Below are 24,945 nucleotides of genomic sequence, written 5' to 3'. Positions count from 1 at the left end.
AAAGTACTGTTATACAGAAAACACGAACAGAGATTGGGGGGGGGGAGCAAGCTCAAAATGATTGATTAGCAACGGGGTGGAGGGTTATGGCGTGGGAGTGCAGAAAGATGCGTAAAAAGTGTGCAAATGCGTCGAGATGGAGGGTGAGATAGAAGGGAAAACGTTTTGTTTGAGCCAGAGGGAATATTTCTCTCTGCAATTCGCTCTCGTCCCCTCAACTGCCGAGGAGTTTAAAAGATCTGACGGGCTTGTGTTTCATCCACTCACCGCGACTCACATACACAGAGACATATGCACACGTAAATTCACACACACAGTTCTCAGCATGTGAAGCACACTTCCTCATCTCCATTAAAAGCACACGTTTGTATATGAAGGTACAAGATCTCTGTACACACTGGCCGTGGCTGGGGCCCTCGCTCTATTTTCTAGTCGGCACCCTCTGCTTTAATTAGTAACTTATTAACAGATAAACTCTCCGACTCCGTTCAAAAAAAACGTTTTAAAGCTTAACTTTCAATGAAAGGCTCACCTCACGAATCTCTATCTTCAGAAGCTGCCGGATTTTATCTTCAAGACGTAGAGGGCTTTCTTTGCCACTCTGTGGTACAGACAATCATTTCCTGATACTCCTTACAGCCACGCAGATAGAGAGGTCAACGTTTTCCCCGTCGGCAGAGGGATTAGGTTACCAGCAGTTTCGTCGGTCCTGTCCTCTTAGCCACTCAAAACAAGTTTCGTGACGTGTTTTTTTTGTGTAGCGAGGCTTGGCCACGCCTCGTCGTCAAGCACACAAACTGCGGGGAGTGGAGTTTCGTGCAGTTTTCAATGTTCCAGAGTTCAAACTGGATCCGGCAAAAACAACTAACCTCTGTCATTCTTCCCCTGGCAGCGAACGAGATTCCTAATTTACGGTTAGAGAGCGACAGGGACTGCAGATTAATGAGATTTTCTGCAAAAAGGGCGCCAGTTCAGAATTGTGCTTTCCCCTCACTCCCCGTGCACTGAAGTTCAGTAGCTGAAAGCCATTTGCCTCCCGGCTGCAAGCAGCATGAGCTTGACGGGGCGTTGCAAAGGAGGGAGGGGGACAGAGGCTTCTATTTATACTGCACTTTCTCTCAGACACCCGAGAGCTCCGCGCAAGAATGGATTACAATCCAAGGCTGGCACTGGCCACAACCATCCATTCTGCGCAGGGTAAACACCAAGGAAACGAGTGACGGGCTACGCTTTGCCAGATCTGCTCGGTCAGTCAACGATGGGTCCGAGCGCCACGCTTTTTATTCAATTGCGGTCGGTTTCCAATGCTGAATATGTAAAATGTACACGTGCCGTACGTCCCAAAAGCTTGCTCTAGGATTTCTAATCCATTTCGTCTTCACAGTCCATTCTTTCAACACACCCATCTCATATTATATTTCCTCCATGACGTAGCAGGCCATTTGGAGTTTAAGGCTGTGCGGGTATTCAGAGTAACCGCGCCCGCCCCCCACTCCACCTCATATTTATTATCATGACCGATTCTTCCCCTCATGCTCAGCAACACCCTCCCACTCCCGACTGTACCACCCGCCACCTCGACAGATATGATGTACAGCGGCCAATTATCCAAGACTGTCAGTCTAACCCAAATAGCCCTCTATTTTTCTTCCGTCTATATCGGAATCAGCTCTAATATCACCGACCTATGTGGGGAAATTTACTGTATTTGCAGCAGCAGTAAAATGCAATACATAACTGTAAAGTATATATGTATCTATTTTTAAGCTAAAGTAAATTAGTGCAAAAAGTCATAGTCATATTTTATTGATCCCAGGGGAAATTGCTTTTCGTTACAGTTGCACCATAAATAATAAATAGTAATAGAACCATAAATAGTTAAATAGTAATATGTAAATTATGCCAGTAATTTATGAAATAAGTCCAGGACCAGCCTATTGGCACAGGGTGTCTGACCCTCCAAGGGAGGAGTTGTAAAGTTTGATGGCCACAGGCAGGAATGACTTCCTATGACGCTCTGTGTTGCATCTTGGTGGAATGAGTCTCTGGCTGAATGTACTCCTGTGCCCACCCAGTACATTATGAGGTGGATGGGAGACATTGACCAAGATGGCATGCAACTTGGACAGCATCCTCTTTTCAGACACCACCGTCAGAGAGTCCAGTTCCATCCCCACATCATCACTGGCCTTACGAATGAGTTTGTTGATTCTGTTGGTGTCTGCTACCCTCAGCCTGCTGCCCCAGCACACAACAGCAAACATGATCGCACTGGCCACCACAGACCTGTAGAACATCCTCAGCATCGTCCGGCAAATGTTAAAGGACCTCAGTCTCCTCAGGAAATAGAGACGGCTCTGGCCCTTCTTGTAGACAGCCTCAGTGTTCTTTGACCAGTCCAGTTTGTCAATTCGTATCCCCAGGTATTTGTAATCCTCCACCATGTCCACACTGACCCCCTGGATGGAAACAGGGGTCACTGGAGGAAAAATAAGTAGTGAGGTAGTGTTGATGGGTTGGATGCTGTAAGAAAGCAGCAAGTATCATCAAAAATCCTCACCACCTCATGTTCTTTTCTTGCTGCTGCCACCAGGTAGAAGGTACAAGAGTCTCAGGACTCACATTAGGAGGTTCAAGAACAGTTACTACCCCTCAGCAATCAGGCTCTTGAACAGAAGGGGCTAACTGCACTCATCTATTGAGATGTTCCACAACCAAAGATCTCAGTGTCAAGGACACTTTATCTTGTTATCTCATGTTCTTGTTATTTATTTGTATTTGCATTTGCAGTATGTTGTCTTCTATGCTCTACTTAATCTTTCCTTCTCCATGGATTGTCACCTTGTCGTGGTGGAGAAGCTTGTGTGGTCCTGAGATCCCGAGATCAATGCCGTCTGGAGCTGTGCTCCTGGTAGGGTCACCCATGGCGGTAAGGTCGAGCATGAGGCCCCTGACAAAGAACAATCCAACCAAGACCTCAATGGTGGAACAGGCGGACGAAGTTACTTCGAACTCAACGGCTGTGAAGGCGGATGAAGGCTGCAACAAATCCACCAGCTCCAATCGTCGTGGTTTCCATGCCATTGGAACCAGTTGGTTGATTTGTGAAGTATCGTGTGCTTCTTGGAGTGCAACATCAAGTACACGTTAAACAAATACACGCACAGGCGTCTTCGCTCTGTGGGCCACTTCTTCAGAATGAAGACCATCATCCTTGACCTTGAGGGATAGCCACGACGACGACTTTCATTGATCCCGTTATAGTTATTATTGTATAGATTTGCCGAGTATGCCCACAGGAAAAAGAATCTCAGGGTGGTATGTTTCAGAATCAGGTTTATTATCACCGGTATGTGTCGTGAAATTTGTTAACTTAGCAGCAGCAGTTCAATGCAATACATAACATAGAAGAAGAAGAAAACAAAATAATAATAAAGTAATTACAGTGTATGTATATTGAACAGATTAAAAAACATGCAAAAACAGAAATAATGTGTTAAAAAAAAGAGGTTGTGTTCACAGGTTCAATGTTCATTTAGGAATCAGATGGCAGAAGGGAAGAAGCTGTTGCTGAATTGCCGAGTATGTGTCTTCAAGCTTCTGTACCTCCTACCTGATGGCAACAGTGAGAAAAGGGCATGCCCTGGATCCTGGAGGTCCTTAATAATGGACGCTGCCTTTCTGAAACACTGCTCCTTGCAGATGTCCTGGGTACTTTGTAGGCTAGTACCCTAGATGGAGCAGACTAAATTTACCACCCCCTGCAGCTTTTTTTGGTCCTGTGCAGTAGACCCCCATACCAGACAGTGGTACAGCCCATCAGAATGCTCTCCACTGTACATCTATAGAAGTTTTCTAGTGTTTTATTTGACAAACCAAATCTCTCCAAACTCCTAATGAAGTATAGTTGCTGTCTTGCCTTCTTTATAACTGCATTGATATGTTGGGACCAGGTTAGGTCCTCAGAGATCTTTTCGCTGCTCACTCTCTCCACTTCTGATCCCTCTATGAGGATTGGTGTGTGTTCCTTTGTCTTAACCTTCCTGAAGTCCACAATCAGCTCTTTTGTCTTACTGACGTTGAGTGCCAGGTTGTTGCTGTGACACCACTCCACTAGTTGGCATATCTCACTCCTGTACGCCCTCTTGTCTCCATCTGAGATTCTACCAACAATGGTTGTATCATCAGCAAATTTATAGATGGTATTTTGAGCTACTGTGTGAGTCATGGATATAGAGAGAGTAGAGCAGTGGGCTAAGCACACACCCCTGAGGTGCACCAGTGTTGATCGTCAGCAAGGCGGAGATATTATCACCAATCTGCACAGATTGTGGTCTTCCGGTTAGAAAGTTGAGAATCCAATTGCAAAGGGAGGTACAGAGGCCCAGGTTCTGTCACTTCTCAATCAGTACCATGGTAGGTAAAATGGACGGCACTTAACTGCTAGCTATTCCAGGTCTGGTGAGCAGAATTGAGACAGCACTGATATATGTGTGCACCAAGAGGAGTTGATTATGAGGCATACTCCTCCACCTCTGCTTTTGAGAGACTCTATATATCTATCCTGATGGTGTATAGTAAACCCTTCGATCTGAATCGCTGCATCTGGTACAGAAGGATTAACCAGGATTCCGTGAAATGTTTGCGTCCTAATGTCCCTCTGATTCAGCACCCTAGCTCTCTGAGATCATCGATTTTATTCACCAGAGACTGCACGTTTGCCAGCAAGATGGTCGGTATTGGGGGTTTAAAACCCCGTTTTCCTAAACGCACTTGTATCCCTGACCTGCAGACATGTTTCCTGTGTGGAATCCGGCAAGGAATCCGTCCACAATTGGTATTGTTTCCATCAGTTTTAAGCAGCGACAGTTTGTTTAAAAGCATGAAGATATCTTTGTTGACCATACTGACCTTGGAAGCAGTTGTGTTTTTTAGCTGTATCAGGCTGAAATGAGAAAATTGAATCGTATCTGTTGAGAGTTCTGCTGCCACACGGATCACCTCGAGGTGCCCCAGAAGTGACATATATGTACCCTGATAACAAAATTTACTTTGAACTTTGAAAATGTCCATTCAGAAACCTGAAGGTAGAAGTGAAGAAGCTGTTCCTAAATCGTTGTGTGTGTGTCTTCAGGCTCCTGTACCTCGTCCCTGATGGTAGCAATGAGAAGAGGCCCTGGGTGATGGAGGTCCACAATGATGGATGCTGCCTTTTTGAGGCATCGCTCCTTGAAAATGTCCTGAATACTATGGAGATTAGTGTCCATGATAGAGCTGACTAAGTTCACAAATCTCTGCAGTTTATTTCGATCCTGTGCACTAACAGCAGCACCCCCATGCCAGACGGTGATGCAGCCAGTTAGAATGCTCTCCATGGTGCATCTGTAGAAAACTGTAAGTGTTTTTTTGCAACGTACCAAATCTCCTCAGATTCCTAAGAAATACAGCCACTGTCCTGCCTTCTTTGTAACTGCATCAATAGGTTCAGCCCAGAGTCTGCAAAGTCTTCCTAATCATTAGAGCCTCATATATCTGCCTCACTTGTGTTCCACGTACCCAACACTCTCTGTAAATAAAATTACCTCTGATATCGCTGTACTTTCCCCAATCATCTTAAAATTTTCCGCACTGGGAAAAAGTCTCTGGCTTGCTCTATGCCTCTTATCATCTTGTACACCTTTATCAAATCACCTCTCATCTTCCTTCACTCTAAAGAGAAAAGCCCTAGCTCGTACAGCCTATCTTCATAAGACATGCTCTCTAATCCAAGCAGCATCCTGGTGAATCTCCTCTGCACCCTCTCTAAAGCTTCCACATCCTACTTAACTCGAGGGAGATAAGCAGGAACACAGAGCACTACCTGTGTTGAATGCTGATAAGCAAAAAAAAAAGGTAAGAATGGGAACTATTAGGGGAGAGATGAATGGCAGCTGGACTCACAACACGCTGGAGGAACTCAGCAGGTTGGGCAGCATCCGTGGAAATGATGAGTCGACGTTCGGTTCTGGCCCGAAACGTCGACTCATCATTTCCACGGATGCTGCCCGACCTGCTGAGTTCCTCCAGTGTGTTGTGAGTGTTGCTTTGATAGTCATAGTCATACTTTATTGATCCCAAGGGAAATTAGTTTTCGGTACAGTTGCACCATTAATAATAGTAATAAAACCATAAATAGTTAAATAGTAATATGTAAATTATGCCAGGAAATAAGTCCAGGAACAGCCTATTGGCTCAGGGTGTCTGACCCTCCAAGGGAGGAGTTGTAAAGTTTGATGGCCACAGGCAGGAACAACTTCCTAAGACGCTCTGTGTTGCATCTCGGTGGAATGAGTCTCTGGCTGAATGTACTCCTGTGCCCACCCAGTACATTATGTAGTGGATGGGAGACATTGTCCAAGATGGCATGCAACTTGGACAGCATCCTCTTTTCAGACACCACCATGAGAGAGTCCAGTTCCATCCCCACAACATCACTGGCCTTACGAATGAGTTTGTTGATTCTGTTGGTGTCTGCTACCCTCAGCCTGCTGCCCCAGCACACAACAGCAAACATGATCGCACTGGCCACCACAGACTTGTAGAACATCCTCAGCATCGTCCAGCAGATGTTAAAGGACCTCAATCTCCTCAGGAAATAGAGACAGAAATTGATCCCAGCATCTGCAGATTATTTTGTGTTTACAAATGGCAGCTAGAACCAAGTTTGAATGGATGAACAAGTGTTTGAATCTGGTGGATGGAAGGAGAAATGGGTGGGATAAGGGGTCAAAGATGGGTGAAAGCAGAGCTGGCTTGGGTGAGAAAGGGGGACAAAATGGAAGAAGCAGAGCAGGATCACTTGCAATACATTCCAATATGATTCTGGTTTCAGGGCAGCCTGCAAATAAGGAAGACTGAGCTGAGCTGCCACTTATGCTGAAGGCCTCAGGCAGATGCTAGGTTCCTCAAATAGGAATTCTGCCCCTTGCCTTGAGGGGAAAAGGGAGGACTGCAGATGGGGTCTGGAGAGACAGACAGCTCAAGAACTGTGTTGAAGTTACAGCTTTTAGTATCTGCATATCTGGGGTCAATCTTGTTGCAGTGCACGCCCGAGCTTTAAATCACCAGTGGACAATGGGTCATCACATCCCAAAGCAGAACAAAACAAATATACAGATCCCATAAATCTGCTATGCATGTGGAACACTCTGTGCACTTAATTAACCTTCAGCCACCACTCGCTGCACCGTCAGGTTATCATTTGCCTGACAGCAGAGTTATGCAGCAGCAGCATAAATCTTCATTTGCCTAACAGCAGGCCGGTATTCCAGTGGAGAAATCAGCTGACATTGGAGAGGGTTCAGGGGAGGTTCACGAAAATGATTCTGGGATTGAAAGGCTTGTCATATAAGGAGCGTTTGATGGCTCAGGGCCTCTTCTCACTAGAATTCAGAAGAATGAACAGGAATCTCATTGAAACCTATTGAATATTGAAAGGCCTCGATAGAAAGGTTACTTCCTATAGTGCAGGAGTCTAAGACCAGAGGATACAGCCTCAGAATAGAGGGGTGTCCTTTTAGAATGGGTTCCTTACCCAGAGAGTGGTGAATCTGTGGAATTCATTGCCACAAGCGGCTGTGGAGGCCAAGTCATTGGGCATATTTAAGGTAAAGGTTGGTAGATGCTTGGTTGGTCAGAGCATGGAAGCTACCCAAACAGAACAAGCGGCATCTCCCAGTGGCCACCCGTTTTAATTCCACTTCCCATTCCCATTCCCATATGTCCATCCATGGCCTCCTCACTGTCGTGATAAGGCCACACTTAGGTTGGAGGAACAACACCTTATATTCTGTTTGGGTGGCCTTCAACCTGATAGCATGAACATCGATTTCTTAAACTTCTAGTAATGCCTCGCACTCCCCCCTTCACTATTTCCTATTCCCTCTCTGTTACCTCCTTGCCTACTCATCACCTCCCTCTGGTGCCCCTCCCCCCTCCTTTTCTTTCTTCCATGGCCTTCTGTCTCTTTCATCAATCAACTTCCTTGCTCTTTGCTTCATCCCTCTGCCTCCAAGTTTCACTTATCGCCTGGGTGTTTCTCTCCCCTTCCCCCAGCTTTCAAATCTACTCAACTTTTTATTTCCATTCCTGCCAAAGGGTTTCGGCCCAAAACGTCGACTGTGCTTTTTTCCATAGATGCTGCCTGGCCTGCTGAGTTCCTCCAGCATTTTGTATGTGTTGCCCGGTTTCCAGCATCTGCAGATTTTCTCTTGTTCATTCCACCAAGGTTGGTGAAGCTCGAACTAGAGGTCATGGGTTAAGGGTGAAAGGTGAAATGTTTATGGGGAAGATGAGGGGGAACTTCTTCACTCAGAGGATGGTGAAAAGAGTGAGCAATTTAAAGTTCCTGGGTGTCAATGTCTATGAGGATCTATCCTGGGCCCAACATATGCAGCTACAATGAAGGCATGATAGCAGCTATATTTCATTAGGAGTTTGAGGAGAATTGGTATGTCACCAAAGACACTTGCAAGTTTCTGCAGATGTACTGTGGAGAACATTCTAACTGGCTGCATCACTGTCTGGTACAGGGGTGGGGGGCTACTGCACAGGATTAAAGTAAGCTGCAGAGAGTTGTAAACTTAGTCAGCTCCTTCATGGGCACTAGCCTCTGTAGTATCAGGACATTTTCAAAGATGCCTCAAAATGGCAACATCCATCATTAAGGACCCCCATCACCCAGGACATGCCCTCTTCTCATTGCTATTATCAGGAAGGAGGTACAGGAACTTGAAGGCACACACTCAGTGATTCAGGAACAGCTTCTTCCCCTCTTCCATTAGATTTCTGAATCGACATTGAACCCATGAACACTTCCTCACCACTTTTTTTTTCCTTTTTTACACTACTTATTTAATTATTTATATATGTGTGTGTGTGTGTATATATATATATATATATATATATATATACACACACACACACACACACACACACAGTAATTTACAGTTTTTTTCCCCCCTGTTATTTTGTACTGCTGCTGCAAAGACAAAAAAATTCACGACATATGCTGGTAATATTAAACCCAATTCTGATGGGAGTATGGAATGAGCTCCCAGCAGAAGTGGTGAATGCAGGTTTAACTTCAATACTTAAGAGAAGTTTGGATAAGTACATGGATGTGAGGAGTATGGAGGGCTATGGTCTGGTTGCAGGTCGTTGGGACCAGGCAGAATAATGGTTCAGCATGGGCTAGATGGGCCGAAGGGCCTGTTTCTGTGGCTCTATGACATTCATACACTTGGAATAGCAATACCTTGGGTGATATTCCCAAGTCAACAGCAGCATCTCCAGCCTGAAAACTGGCACTGCACAGAACTTCATGGCTTTAATGGCCAAGTTTCACAATAGCTGAAGACCACCGTGTCACACAAACTGAAGGTTGAAAGCTGTTTACTTGTTGAGCAAAAAAAAAGGGTATGGTAATTTCAAGAGGGAACTTAAGCCTTGCTTTAACTGCTAAGTTCACTGCCTAGAACTTAAGAGGGCAAGCAAACATGAAAAGTGCACCATTGTATGTGTTTCAAAATAAATTCATTTTAAGTGGTACTCATTTTGAATTTAGATTTTAGGAACTGCTTGCGTGCCAATATCTGTCTTTCCTAATTTAGAAGCAGACTTGCGTTCACCATCCTCCTCCCAAATTAAAGAGGGGTGAACCAGCACAGTAAACCACAAGGCTCGTTGGGTGTTGGTCTCTTGGAAGCGAAAGAACTGGGACAATCAAAGTGAATTTAGAACAGAGAACATTACTGCTCAGTACAATCCCTTCAGCCGACGATGTTGTGCCAACCCTTTAACCTACTCCAAGATCAATTTAACTATTCTCTCCCACATAGCTTTCCATTTTCTATCATCCCTGAGTCTCTTCAATCTCCGTTATGTGTCTGCCTCCACCACCACCCCTGACAAGGGTATTCCATACACTCACCACACTGTGTAAAAAGATTGAAAGGTTCATTTTATTATCAAAGTATGTACACAGAATACACCTCTGAGATTTGTTTTCTCCGGATAGCCATGAGAGACAGAAAAACCATGGTGGTCATTGAAAGATATCAACTCCTCCTCTGCGCAAAAAAAAACAAAAACTTGCAAACCCCTAATGCCCCAACCCCTCCCTTGCACAAAATCTAACAGATCGCTCACCCAGAAAACGGCAGCTAGAACATCAAACCCCAAACCCCCAACCCCTCCCTCACAAAAAAACTAACATATTGCCCACAAGGAAAAAACAGCGACAATAACATCAAACCCCCAACCCCTCCCATGCACAAAAACTAACATATTGCCCACAAGGACGTCAAACCTGACTCTGTATTTTCCTCCCAATGCCCTAAAAGTTATGCTTTTAAAAAAAAGTGGATGAATCTTGCATGGAAAGGAAGGGCTGCTTTCACTCACAATGGGAAAGCTACTAATATGGACGTGCCTTAATTCAAAAGCTAAATCTCCATAGAGGATATTCAGGACATGGGATACAGAGCCTACTCATTGCAGCAAGTACGTTACACCCATTTGTAAAGCATCCATATTCAGGGCAGCACAGAGGCACAACTGCTACCTCAGAGCATTGGTGCTATCTGGGTGGATTTTATCCTCCCCATAACTGAGTGGGTTTATTACGATATCCGAGAGACTGTAAATTGCCCATAATGTTCAAAGTTTAAAGTAAATTTATTATCGAAGCACATATACTGTACATGTATACTGTCAAACAAGATAACATTTTTCCAGACTAGAGAGTAAAGCACAGGAGTACACATAACACACAATAACTTAGGAAAGTAAGGATAACATCTGCAGATGAATTACACATAGATAAACAAAGTAAAGTGCATAAATTAAATATTATATGGTACAGTATAAATTATTCAATGATACTTCGAATGCGATGTGGCAGGACTTCAGAAGCCTAATGGCCAGAGGGAAGAAGCTGTTTCCCATACCGACCGTTCCTGTCTTTATGTATCGGAGTTTCCTGCCTGATGGTTGAATGTCAAAGAGGACGCTGGATCCTTGATAGTATTTATAGAAAATTACAGAAAAGAAATTATAGAAAAGAAATAGGCCCTTTGGCCCATCCAATCCTTGCTGAACCACTTAAACTGCCTATTCCCATCAATCTGCACGGGGACCATAGCCCTCCATATCCCTACCATCTATGTACTTATCCAAACTTCTCTTAGACATTGAAATCAAGTTCACATACACCATTTGTGCTAGCAGCTTGTTCCATATTGTCATGATCCTCTGTATGAAGAATACTAAGGAGAAACTATCAGAAACTCAGTAAACAATAAATAAACTAGTGGAGAGATGGAGAGAGAAAAATAGAAGAGAATAGTTAAGATGCACTGAAAGTTCAAATAAAGTCCAAAGTACATTTATTATCAAAGTTTGTATGCAGTATACAAACCTGAGATTTGTCCTCTCCACAGTCACGAAAACAAGGAAACACCATGGAACACATTTAGAGAACAACATCAACCTCAATTGGAAGAGTCCAATTGAACCCCATACAACTACAGTCCAATCCGCAAACTGCTCAGAAGAAAGTTTATTACATTTTCACAAAGGGAAGAACAGGGTTATGGGACCGACTGGGTTTCATTCTTCAAATAGCAAGGACGCACAAGATGGACTAAATGACTTCCTCCTGCTATTAAGCAAGCAAGCAGAGTGTTGTGACTGTGAACAAAGTCATTGGAGAGACACTGAAGCTGGTGGACACACTAGTATTTATTCAGCAAAACCAGCAGCAGGCATCATATTCGAGACACTCTTGGAAGAAGAGGCCTGTCTGACCCAATATTACATGCCATTTCTATATGCTAAAGATCAATGGTAACAGCAGGACAATTCTATACTTACAATGTATTTACAATGCTTCCTTGAACTACATATAATTTTCAAACATCTCCATCTTCACACCCACACTCCAGACACTCCCTGCATATGTGGCTTCACATAAAAGACCATTGTTCAAGAGCTGCTTTTAATTTCAATCGAAAATCCACACTCAGGTCTGATGGCAGGTTGCTGTTAAAATTAGAATTTGCTGTATAGTGTAGCTCCAGAATATGTCCGAACACAAAGTGCTAAAATTTGAAGTTTTCTTATAGAATGCTGAATCAATAAAGCTCTGCAATACTACTGGTCCACCCGTTCATTCCCTTGTGCAGTTCAAACATGTGACATCCCACAGTGCTTACATATTCCTGATGTATGTCAACCAACTGCAGGAACTCCATTTATTTTTGAACTATGGCTGGTCTTGTCTACCTGCCAATGATATTATTAGATTTATGGAACAAACTACATTTCAGTTTGGCCAACAACCTGGGGAAAAATTCTTTTAGTATCAATGATATATTTCAAAACCCCAAGTGATGTATTTTCAGACTAGCCCAATTTATAATTGGTTACAAGGGGAATGCATCTCCATAAGACTTAGGAGCAGAATTAGGCCATTCAGCCCATTGAGTCTGCTCCACCATCCCACATTCAACCCCATACAGCTACCTTCTCACCATATCCTTTCATGCCCTGACTGTTCAGGAAACTATCACTTCTGCCTTAAATATACCCATGGACATGGCCTCCACCACAGTCTGTGGCAGAGCATTCCACAGATTCACCACTCTCTGGCTAAATAAATTCCTCCTTACCTCTGTTCTAAAAGGTTGCCCCTCAATTTTGAGGCTGTATCCTCTAGTTCTGGATATGCCCACCAAAGGAAATATCCTCTCCACATCCACCCTATCTAGTCCTTTCAATATTCAGTAGATTTTAATGAGATTCCACCCCCCACCCCCGCATTCTTCTAAATTCGAGTGAATACAGCCCAAAGCTGCCAAACGCTCTTCATATGTTAACCCTTCATTTCTGGAATCATCCTCATGAAGCTCCTCTGGACTGTCACCAATGACAACACATCCTTTCTGAGATATAACTGTTGACAATACTCCAAGTGCAGTCTGACTAGTGTCTTACAAAGCCTCAGCATTATCTCCTTGCTTTTATATTCTATTCTACTTGAAATAAATACCAACTTTGCATTTGCCTTCTTTACCAGACTTAACCTGTAAATTAACTTTCTGTAAGTGTTGCACGAGGGCTCCCAAGTCCCTCTGCACCTCTGATGTTTGAACCTTCTCCCCATTTAGATAATAGTCCGCACAATTCTTCCTTTTACTAAAATGCATTATCATACCTTTCCCAACACTGTATTCCATCTGCCACTTTTTTGCCCATTCTTCCAATTTGTCCAGGTCCAGCTGCAATCGCATTGCTTCCTCAGCACTACCTACCCCTCCACTTATCTTCATATCATCCACAAACTTTACCACAAAGCCATCAATTCCATTGACAAACAATGTGAAAAGTAGTGATCCAAATACTGACCCCTGAGGAACACTGCTAGAAACAGCCAGCTAACCAGAAAATGTACTGGTTTAAAATTATTCATACCACTTACATGAGAGCCCATTCAACCCATCGGTACAAACCTTGTGCAATCTCTACCAAAAAGAACAGATTCACCATTGCTTGGTATCTTTCTGGTTCCCCAAACTGCTTCCAAAGATGCTAAATGTCAAATTGGGGGACCGCTTCACTGAGCACCTCCACACTATACTCCACAAGTGGGACTTCCCAGTGGCCAAACTTTTTAATTCCAATTCCCATTCCAACATGTCTGTCCATGGCCAAGATGAAACCACCCTCCAAATGAAGGAGCAGCACCTTATATTCTGTCTGGGTAGCCTTCAACCTGATAGTGTGAATATCGAGTTCTCCTTCTGGTAAAAAAAAACTCACCCCCCCCCCCGCCACCTGTATTCCCATTCCTGACCTTTTACCTCTTCTTGCCTGCCTATCTCTTCCCGTAGGTCTGCTCCTCCTATGGTCCACTCTATCAGATTTCTTCCTCTCTAGCCCTTGACCCTTCCACCCACCTGGCCTTACCAATCACCTTCCAACTAGCCTCCTCTCCCATACCTCGTTATTCCGGCATCTTCCCCCTTCCTTCTTGATCCTGAAGAAGAGTCTTGGCCCGAAACTATCTACCAATTTCCAAAGATGCTGCCTGACCTGCTGTTCCTCCAGCATTTTGTGGATGTTGCTTTGGATTTCCAGCAACTACAGACTTTCTTGTGTTTATATTGAATTTTTGTTTTTAAGTCACTGAATAGCTGCTTATATACAACAGCCAATTGTGCACAGAAAGGGGTCAAAGAGATCAATGAAATAACTAGTTAAATTATTTTGATGGCTGAGGAATAAATGTTGGCCCAGGGCAGACAAAATGTTGTTCAAATAATCTGACCATATCTATCTTAATATGATAGATAGTGACAGACTTCACATCTCACTGGAAAAAATAGCACTTCTGACACCTCAGCATCACAATGAGACCATAAAACAGATTGGGAGCCGAATTTGGCCAATCCAATCTGCTCCATCAATCCATCAGGGCTGATTTATTATCCATCCCAGCCCCATTCTCCTGCCTTCTCCTCATAACATTTGATGCCATTTGTATCAAGAATCTATTAATCTCTACTTTAAATATACCCAATGACTTAGCCTTCACAGCTGTCTGTAGCAATGAATTCCACAGATTTACCACCCTCTGGCTAAAGAAATTGGTCCTCATCTCTCTTCTAAAGGGACTCCTTGTATTCTGAGGCTGTGCCCTCTGGTCCTAGACTCACCCACTATAGGAAACAGTTTCTCCGCATCCACTCTATCTAGGCAGGAGTTCCCAACCTTTTTTATGCCATGGAGCCTCATTATTAACTGAGGGGGTCTGTGGACCTCAGAATGTGAACCCCTGATCTAGGCCTTTCAATATTTGGTGGATTTCAATGAAATCTCGCCCCCCCCCCCCCGCCGCCCCCACTGAGCTGTGTGGTGAAGCCTTGGGACAGCATTTCATGTAGATGTGCAGAACGTCTCCGGTTTCTCTCCAACCATCATTTTAAGCTTAGTGCCTTCTGAACCCAAGGCTTTGGGCTCAAAAGGATAAGCTTAAAATAATGGTTGAAGCGATATGGGGGATCGTCTACACATCTACATGAAATGTTATCGTAGGAAGGTAGCCCCCATCGTCAGGGATCCTCACCACCCAGGTCAAGTTCTTTTCTTGCTGCTGCCATCAGGTTGAAGGTACACGAGCTCGAGGACTCACACCACCAGCTTCAACAACAATGACGTTTGTACTACCCCATCACCATCAGGCTCTTGAACAAAAGAGGATAACTACACTCACTTGCTCGTCCATTGAGATGATCCCACTTGATCTCATTTTCACATTATTTATTGCTATTTATTTATACTTGTGTTCGCACCGTTTGTTGTCTTCTGCACTCTGATTGATTTTTCACTGATCCTGCTGCAGTTACTATTCTATATATTTGGTCAGAGTGCCTGCAAAAAAATGAATCTGAGTTGTATGTGGTGGCATATATGAACTCTGATAATAAAATTTACTTTACTCTACAGCGTGTGTAGAGGGACAAGAAGAACTGAGCAGAAGATAGTAATTTCTCAACCCACTCATTTCACAAACACATTAACTGCTCTTTCATCATCTTGATGATAATTTGTGGTACAGCGAATGGTTCACATTTTCTGGTGAAATATTTGCTGCACTCCGCAATTAATTGCAGACATCCATTATACACTTTGATAGGTGTGATGAGAGCTAAATAAATCACTAAAGGCTATTTCTGCCAAGTTTAATTTAGAAACAAAAGATGACAAGGCAGAACCTCAGAAGCAATTTTGCTCAAGTTGGGTGGTTATGGTTTAAAGGTCCAACAAAACAAAACGTGGAGAGACTTCAGATCAAATCATGTACATTTAGATGAAACACAGAACTAATTAAGTGGTGTGAAAGATTCTTTGGTAGTATACAAAGGACTGGCAGTTCTTTCCTATTTCTTTCCTATCTCTCAACTAACTGTTGGAATAGACTATAATTATTTTCTTTATAACTTGACTTCCTAATGTTTGTTTGTATTTTTATATAATTATCTACATACAAGGTAATTGTTCAGTGTGTTTCTGAGTGGTTTCAGTCCTTCCGTATTATTCTGGAAGCTTCTTGGGTATTGCATCATTTGAATAGGGGCTATCTGATTGATAGCCCAGTAGCATTTACAGTACATCGACTGTGATGAAGTATTTGGAGAGGTTGGTGACGAAACATATCAATTCCTGGCCCAGGCCATGCCCTCTTCTCGGTGCTGCTGTCAGGAAGAAGGCACAGGATCCTTGTGGAATCACACCACCAGGTTCAGGAACAGTTACCTCAACCATCAGGCTCTTGAACCAAAGGAGATAACCACTCAACCTCACTTACCCCTCCATTGAAATGTTCCCACAACCAATTGACTCACTTTCAAGGACTTCATCTTATGTTCTCTACATTTATTGATTATTTATCATTATTTCTTTCCTTTTGTATTTGCACAGTTTGTTGTCTTTTGCACACTGGCTGAATGCCCAAGTTGGTGTGGTCGTTCATTGATTCTGTTATGGTTATTATTCCATTATGGATTTATTGAGTACGTTTGCAAGAAAATAAATCTCAGGGTTGCATATGGTGACATTTATGTACTTTGACAATAAAATTTACTTTGAACTTTGAAACTCATCTACAAATGTTGAAGGGTATTTATTTATTTTATTTTATTGAGACCCACAATTTAACCCGAGCCTAATCACAGGACAATTTACAATGACCGATTAACCTACCAAACCCTATGTCTTTGGAACGAGGGAGGAACCTGAGCACACAGAGGAAATCCACGTGATCATGGGGGGAGCATACAAACTCCTTACAGGCAGCAGCAGAAACTGAACCCGGGTCACTGGTACTGTACAGCATTGTGCTACCACTATGTAACAAATTAGTATAAGGCTAAACCACATTGCCTTGGTCTCTATTCTGCCTTCACTTTGTTATTTTAGTGCTCAATAAACAATCACAGGCAACAAGCTCTATGCCTCATTTTTGACTTCTGAAGAACCTCGGAGCAAAAACACCAGTTTTCAACACAACTAATGAGTCGCTCAGTCAGGAAGCTGCTGGTTGCAATTTGGCCAAATCATTTGCTTATATAAACCATGGCTTAATTTCAAAAATTATTGGCCATGGAGTGCTCTCAGAACCCCCTGAGAACGATGAAAGGTTGTCTGTGAACACAAGCTCTTCCTTCCACCACACCCCACAGAAGCCTTCCTGCTATGAAAGCAGCTAATACAGACAAGATTTCTTTTTGGAGTAACACGCAGAAAATGCTGGAGGAAACTCAGTAGGTCAGGCAACATCTTTGGAGAGGAGTAAAGAGCCGATGTTTTGGGCCAAGACTGGAAACATCAGCTCCCTCATTAGATGCTGCCTGACCTGGTGAGTTCCTCCAGGATTGTGTATGTGTATGTTGCTCTGGATTTCCAGCATCTGCAGAATCTTGTGTTTTTGTAATTTTTTTGATATGATGTTTCGCACTGATCTGAAGGCTAAGGAAATTGACTGCGGAATGAGGCAAGGATCCTTTAATGTAAGGAAATATCATCAATATCCTGCAAAAGACAGGCAGTTCCTCCAATCAATTTAAAATTATGCCCCTGTTATTAGCTATTTCTGGCCTGCAAAAAAGTCTCTGGATGTCCACATGATGTATCCTCTTATTATCTTGCACACCTCTCACTCTCCTTCACATGAAAGAAAAAAGCCCTAGTTTGCTCTACCTACCCTCATAAGATCTGCTCTCTAATCCAGGCAGGATCCAGGTAAACCTCCCCTGCACCTTCTCTAAAGCTTCGACATCCTTCCTATAATGAAGTGACCTGAACTGAACAAATGTTCCAAATGTGGTCCAAACAAGGTTTTATAGAGCCGCAACATTATCTCGCGGCTCTTGAACCAATGGACAACAATCCTTTTCTTCTAAAAGTGCTGCCTCCTCGGAATATTTTTTATGATAGATCACTTGAAGCCGAACACAAATATAATTGCAAATATAGTATCACATAGGAACATGGAGAAACGAGAGGTTAACTTTTATTGAATGTAATGTGTTTAATTGCATAACGGTACTGATGCTTTGCAATAGTTCAACTAAGTTAAAATGTTTTGTTGATGATTTTCATTTGTACTCTGTGTCTGAAGCTTCTCACTTAAGTGTCCAACAATAATCAGCCAGCATTGATGGATTCCAGTTGCCCTGACACCATTTCTCCATGACCACAATGTCCTGGTGAAACCTTTCACCATGCTTGTCACAGATAGTGCCAAGATTTGCAGGGAGGGAGTCTAAATGGGAATGCAGAAAATGAATCTTTAGTGACATGTTGCACTTCATGGTTTTGTATGCTTGAAGCATTTTGTCAACCAGCTGTACATAGTTTGGTGTTCTGTAGTTGCCAAGAAAATTTTCAACAACATCCTTGAATGTCTTCCATGTGATTTTCTCTGGTCCCACTAGAAGTTCTTGATTTATGGACCAACAAAACTGCCTTCCTTAATCTTGGCATCAATTATTCTGCCTTGAATTATGATTTCAAATAACAAATATAGGTGATTTTTTAAAAAAATGGTGCACGATAGGGAAATTTCATAGTGATTTTCATGATCAGCAGCCGAAAATCCGTAAGATACAAAAGTATTCAGGAAGCAAAATTTTTATCATCCAGTGAACTCAAATCGCCTACTAATGAAGACAAACACACCATGTGCTTTTATTAGTTGAAAAGTGTTTGAATATTCTCACTCCAATACTATTTGGGTCAATAAAATAAAACTGACTTCAATTCAGGATTGTTAAACTTATTCATAAGCAAAATTATTCCTTATACCAAAGCAAAATGCAAAGTAAGTGTTGAGTGTTTACAGATACAGACCCTGACAACTCACCAAAAAAGATATCTAAAATATAAAAAGATTAAATGGGCTTTAATCGTCACATGTACATTGAAATATACAGTGAAATAAGTCATTCGTGCAAAATCAAATCAACTAAGTGTTGCCATGTTTCCTGCGCTAACGTGGGATACCCACAACTTACTAACCACAACCTATATGTTTTAGAACGTGGGAGGAAGTTGGAGCACCTGGAAGAAATCCACTCAGTCATGGGGAGAACGTACAAACTCCTTACAGAATTGAACCCTCAGGTTACAGCTGGTGCTCTAAAAGTGTTGCATCAACTGCTACACTACCATGCCACCCCTAGAGTGAACAAGATGACAGGGATACAAAGCCATATAACATATAAAAGAAAGCATAGAACGAGAGAAATATCCCTTGTGCAAGTTAAAGTTCGGTCAGAGCATTGTACACCGTGGAATACAACACCAGAGTTAATGATTAAAGCAGGGTTTACATGGTCATTTGGGAACATGTCAGACTGATTGATGGAAACGGGGTGAAGAGAATTGGAAAAGGGAGGTCACATGGAATTAGGATTACTGTTCATGAGGATGATAAATTATAGTATCTATTTCTGGGAAATGCCTGAATAGTTGTCATAATTTCTGTGAACACACACACACACACACACACACACATTATTTTGCTTGCTGTGTTTGATGAGAAAACATTTCAGAAGTAATTTGAAGATTGCAAAAATTGTTTTGCCAGCACAACTTATGGTATCACCTCAGGGTGGAGGAGCAACACCTTGTATTCTATCTGGGTAGCTTCCAACCTGAAGGCATGAATATCAACTTTTCATTCCAGTAAACTAATTTCCCTCCCCCCCCCCGCCTCTATTCCCCACTCTGACCTTTTACCTCTTCTCACCTGCCTAGAACATCCCCCTGGGTCCTCTCCTCCTTCCCTTTCTCCTATGGTCCGCCATCCTCTCCTAACAGATTCCTTCTCTCCAGCCTACTGGCTTCAGCTGTCACCTTGCAGCCATCCTCCTTCCCCTCCTCACACCGTTTTATTCTGTCATGTTCCCTTTTCCTTCTCTGTCCTGAAGAAGGATCTCTGCCCAAAACTTTGACTGTTTATTCATGTCCATAGATGCTGATGATCTGCGAGTTCCTCCAGCATTTTGTGTGTGTTGTTATGGTTTTAACCATATCAGTGGCTAGTAGGTTTACCTGCAAAGCAGAAGGATGCGGATTCCATTCTAGGGACTTGACCACTCATAGTAATATAGAGTAGTAATGCAGGAACTATGTAATTCCATAGATGTTATTGGGTAGCAGGGTGGAGATATGTCTCTATCAAAGGAGGTGTAAAGCGTTCTTTCCCTCCACTAGGCTGCAGGTCACCCTTGGGCAAAGTGCAGCACCTACTTAGCCCCCCCCCCCCAAATCACGGTCATGTGAAGCCATGGGAGCAGCTGGTGGATAGTCATAGGAGCAGATAGTGCACATCACAAGTCCTGGTTATGTGATCACTGACGTCAGACAGACCCATTGATAATGGCTGGGAGTCACCCATCTTGTAAGGCCACTGCCGAGAAGGAGGCAATGGCAAACCACTTCGCAGAAAAATTTGCCAAGAGCAATCATGATCACAGAAAGACCATAATAGGCCACATCACACAACACAGCACATAATGAACGAATAGGTGCTATCTTGCAGGTAAAATCTTAAGGTAAAATCTGGCCTTGTGTGGAGATAATGTCTCACAGGACAATCCAAAGAAAACTGAGGAATTCTCTCCAATTGCCTAACTACTTGGAAAACAAATTAAACCATCATTATCAGAACAACTTTGTGGGAGCATACTGTGCACAAGTTGGTGCTCCTTTGTCTCCAATAGTGACTCCACTTCAGAATTGTATGCTCGGGCCAGTCGGGTGATTACACTTCAAAGTGGGCTGATTGGGATACCTGGGGCTTTACTGTCTCCGAGGGGGTTCCACGAGGCTGCGAGCCAGGAAGCCAGCAGATGTGGGTGCGAGCTCATGATCAACTCCATTTAATACCGATTAAAGCGCTGAGGAAGACTGAAGTCATTGAGGCATGTGTGGAAGGCGAGAGAGTGTTCAGTGCCATCTACCAGCATCTCGTTTGCTGCTGCCAGAGGAGGGTGTCTGTGTCTGTGTCTCTGTGTGTGTGTGTCTCTCTCTCTCCACCCTCCCCCCCACCCCCTTGATGCTGTTGGATCAAGGTTTAATCGCCGTGGTTTGTAGTTTTGGACTAATTCAGGTTTACGATGTAATCTAATTCTAGCTAGTCTTTTTTTTGCTACTTTTGGGCAATTTTTGAATCAAGGTGGCATGCTTCACATGGAGTAAAAATCTTTACATTACGTCTCCATCTAAATATGCAATGTACAATAGTAATTTGTAATAAATAGTATGCATAACAGGACAGTCAATATATAACATAGAAATACAATTGTATCAGCATGAATTAATCAGTCTGATGGCCTGGTGGAAGAAGCTGTCCCGGAGCCTGTTGGTCCTGGCTTTTATACTGCGGTACCGTTTCCTGGATGGTAGCAGCTGGTTGGGGTGACTTGGGTCCCCAGTGATCCTTTGGGCCCTTTTTACACATCTGTCTCTGTAAATGTCCTGTATGGGAAGTTCATAACTACAGATGCGCTGGGCTGTCTGCACCACTCTCTGCAGGGTCCTGCGACTGAGGGACGTACAGTTCCCATACAGATGCAGCCAGTCAGGATGCTCTCAATTGTGCCCCTGTAGAAAGTCCTTAGGATTTGGGGGCCTATACCAAACATCTTCAACCGTCTGATGTGAAAGAGACGTTGTTGTGCTTTTTTTCACCACACAGATCACATGAGATCCTCGGTGAAGTGTATGCCGAGGAATTTAAAGCTGTCCACACTCTCAACCCCAGATCCATTGATGTCTATAGGGGTCAGCCTGTCTCATTCCTCCTGTAGTTCACAAACAGCTCCTTTGTTTTTGCGACATTGAGGGAGAGGTTGATTTCTTGGCACCACTGTGTCAGGGTGATGACTTCTTCTCTGTAGGTTGCCTCGATATTATTTCAGATTAGGCCAATCAATGTAGTATCATCAGCAAATTTAATTAGCAGACTGGAGCTGTGGGTGGCAACACAATCATGGGCATACAGAGAGTAAAGGAGGGGGCTTAGGACACAGCCCTGAGGGGCACCTGTGTTGAGGATCAGAGGGGCAGAGGTGTGGGAGTCCACCCTTACCACCTGCCGGCAATCTGACAGGAAGTCCAGGATCCAGCAGCACAAGGCAGGGTCAAGGCCGAAATCTCTCAGCTTCTTGTCAAGCCTGGAGGGAATTATGGTGTTGAATGCAGAACGGTAGTCCAAGAACAGCATTGCACGCAACCATCCTTCTTCTCCAGATGTGTAAGGATAGTGTGTAGAGCTGTGGCTATTACATCTTCTGTCGAACAGTTATGTCGGTAGGCGAATTGTAGGGGGTCCAGTGTGGGTGGTAGCAAGCTGCAGATGTAATCCTTGACCAGCCTCTCAAAGCCTTTGCTTATTATCGAGGTGAGTGCGACAGGATGCCAGTCACTTAGACATGTTACCTTGGTCTTTTTAGGTACAGGGACAATGGTGGATATTTTAAAGCAGGAGGGCACTCTACACTGGGAGCGGGAGAAATTAAAAATGTCCGTAAACACACCTGCCAGTTGTGCCAGGCACATCCTGAGTACTCTCCCTGGGATGCCGTCCTGTCCCATAATCTTGTGACTGTTCACTCATTGGAAACACCTGTGTACTTCAACCTCAGAGATGACCAAAGTGCAGGTCACTTCAGCGGCTCTCCTCAGGGGCTCAGTTGTTAGCGATATCGTACCGAGCGTTAAAATGCTTTAGCTCATCTGGAAGAGAGGCAGCAATGTTGGCAGCACCATTGCGCTTAGCTTTGAAGTCTGCAATGGTGTGCAGACCCTTCCATAAGCCTCACGTGTTGTTGGTGGAGAGTTGTGTCTGGATCTTTTCCCTGCATTGTTGTTTCACTGCGTTGATGACTTTGCGCAGACGGTAGCTGCATTTCTTGAGTTCCTGTTGGTCACCGGCAATGTAAGCTCTGTGTCACACGGCAAGTGCTGTTCGCACGGAACTGATGATCTAGGGTTTCTGGTTTGGGTAGACCCTGACTGATTTCTGGGGGACAACATTCTCGATGCACTTCCAGATGAAGCTCGTGACCCCATCTGTGAACCCAGACATCCTCACCATGAAAGACATTTTAGTTGCCATCAATTGGTCGGACCAACTGTGGACGGTTTTAAAAACGGCCACCTCTTGTTTCAGCTCCTGCCTTTATATCAGCAGAAGCAAGATTGAGGAGTGATCTGGCTTTCCAAATGGTGGGTAGAGGAGCGCTTTGTAAGCATTGTGGAAGGCAATGAACACTGAGATGAACTGAACTGAAATATGCCTTTTGATTTTGCCGTTTATATTCTGTGTTTTTGCTTGTTTTTTGTTACCATTTGTGTGATATTAGTTGCGCGTGGGGGAATGGAGGGGTTTGATCTTTTTCTTTGGTTCCATGGTTCTCTGTTTCGTGGCTGTCTGTGGGTAAGATGAATCTCAGGGTTGATATACTTTGAACTTTGATACTATGAAAAAACATTTGAGATACTGGCGGTGACTAACACAGACTAAATTTAAGTGTTCACATCCAGATCTAGGATGGTGTTTTGCCCTCCAATGCTCAAAGGTCCTGGAAAATCTTGGTGGTAACTGTGGACACCCCATGTTCCCTCTCCGGCGATGAGGCAGGTACATTTTTCATCACAATCATGTGCCATGTTGGCAGATACATTGGCAACATTTAAAAGGCATTTGGACAAGTACATGGTCCAATTAAACAAACATTGAATTTCTATTACTTAGGGAGCACGGTAACCTCTGACAGTAGGGATGATGTTGATATTAGGAGGAGGATTGGCATTGTTAAATGCACTTTCAAGTGTTTGAGCAAGATCCTCAAGAATAACGTAATTTCTATTGGTACGAAACTTAGAGTGTTGTGGTGCTGCATTCACATTCATTCCAGAAGAAATGGATGTGAAAGACACTACAGAAATACAAGACCCTTTTCATTTTAATGCAATGTTTTTCTGGCAAAGCTTATTTATCAGGTTATTTTGAGCGTGTTTTATTGAAAATGTGGTTCAGGTGAAACTGGATCCTGTATGTTCCGAAGCAATCTGGGGGTACATCAACAGCTAGGCACTCCCCGAGCACATCAGTTGATCAGTACAGAAGCGCTCTGAGTAATGCATTTTCCTCGAGTTAAGCTGCTTGGCTACAAATAGAACCACAGGAGACCTGAAATCCATAATCCTGTATCCATAATCTATACAATAGAATAGATTTCAAATATTAAGTGCAAGAGATTCTGCAGATCAACTTATACAAATGCTGGTGGAATTCAGCAGGTCAGGCATCATCTGTGGAAATGAATGAACAGTCGAAGCTGAGCTGAGACTCTTCTTCAGGACTGAGAAGGAAGTGGGGAAGACACCAGAATGAAAAGGTAGTCGTGGGGGGGAGGAGGAGGGGAAGGAGGCTAGCTGGAAGGTGATGAGAGGGGAAAGGTCAAGGGGCTGGAGAAGAAAGAATCTGATAGGAGAGGAGAATGGGAACTGGAAGATTTAAAATAGGTAGTCACTGGGAACTCCTACAGCTGGAGTGAGGATGCTCAACAAAGTGGTCCCCCAATATACATTAGGTCTCCCATTTACAGAGGAGACTGCACCGTCACCCTTGCCTGGGGATTCACCTATCGCTTGCCAGCTTGAATTCCTTCCCCTCTCCCCACCCTCTTATTCTGGCTCCCCCCACCTTCCTTTCCCTGTCATAATGAAGGGGGTCATCCAAAAACGTCAACTGTTTATTCCTCTCTTAACGCTGCTTAATCTGTTGGATTCCTCTAGCATTTTGTGTGTGTTGCTCTGGATTTCAAATGT

The 24,945-nt window shown here is 43.5% G+C and overlaps 1 protein-coding gene across 10 annotated transcripts in view; it reads right to left on the bottom strand.

Annotated features, from left to right (window-relative positions):
- The window catches only part of LOC134354592 (serine/threonine-protein kinase PAK 4-like), a 220,052-nt gene that overhangs the window by 108,922 nt on the left and 86,185 nt on the right, over positions 1-24,945 (bottom strand). For 3 of the 10 annotated variants that reach the window (XM_063063576.1, XM_063063579.1, XM_063063574.1), the window contains exon 1: positions 533-995. The exons of 5 other annotated variants lie outside the window; for them this stretch is intronic. The gene's annotated coding sequence lies outside the window, so the exon portion shown is untranslated. Of the gene's footprint in view, positions 1-532; positions 996-24,945 lie in introns of those variants that run through there. 2 more of the 10 variants (XM_063063569.1, XM_063063568.1) reach the window with 1 other exon arrangement.

The sequence above is a fragment of the Mobula hypostoma genome, chromosome 12 (assembly GCF_963921235.1).
Source record: "Mobula hypostoma chromosome 12, sMobHyp1.1, whole genome shotgun sequence".
Classification (NCBI taxonomy): domain Eukaryota; kingdom Metazoa; phylum Chordata; class Chondrichthyes; order Myliobatiformes; family Myliobatidae; genus Mobula; species Mobula hypostoma.
Note: the sequence above shows the minus strand (reverse complement) of the source record. Positions and strands in the feature narration are given on the sequence as shown.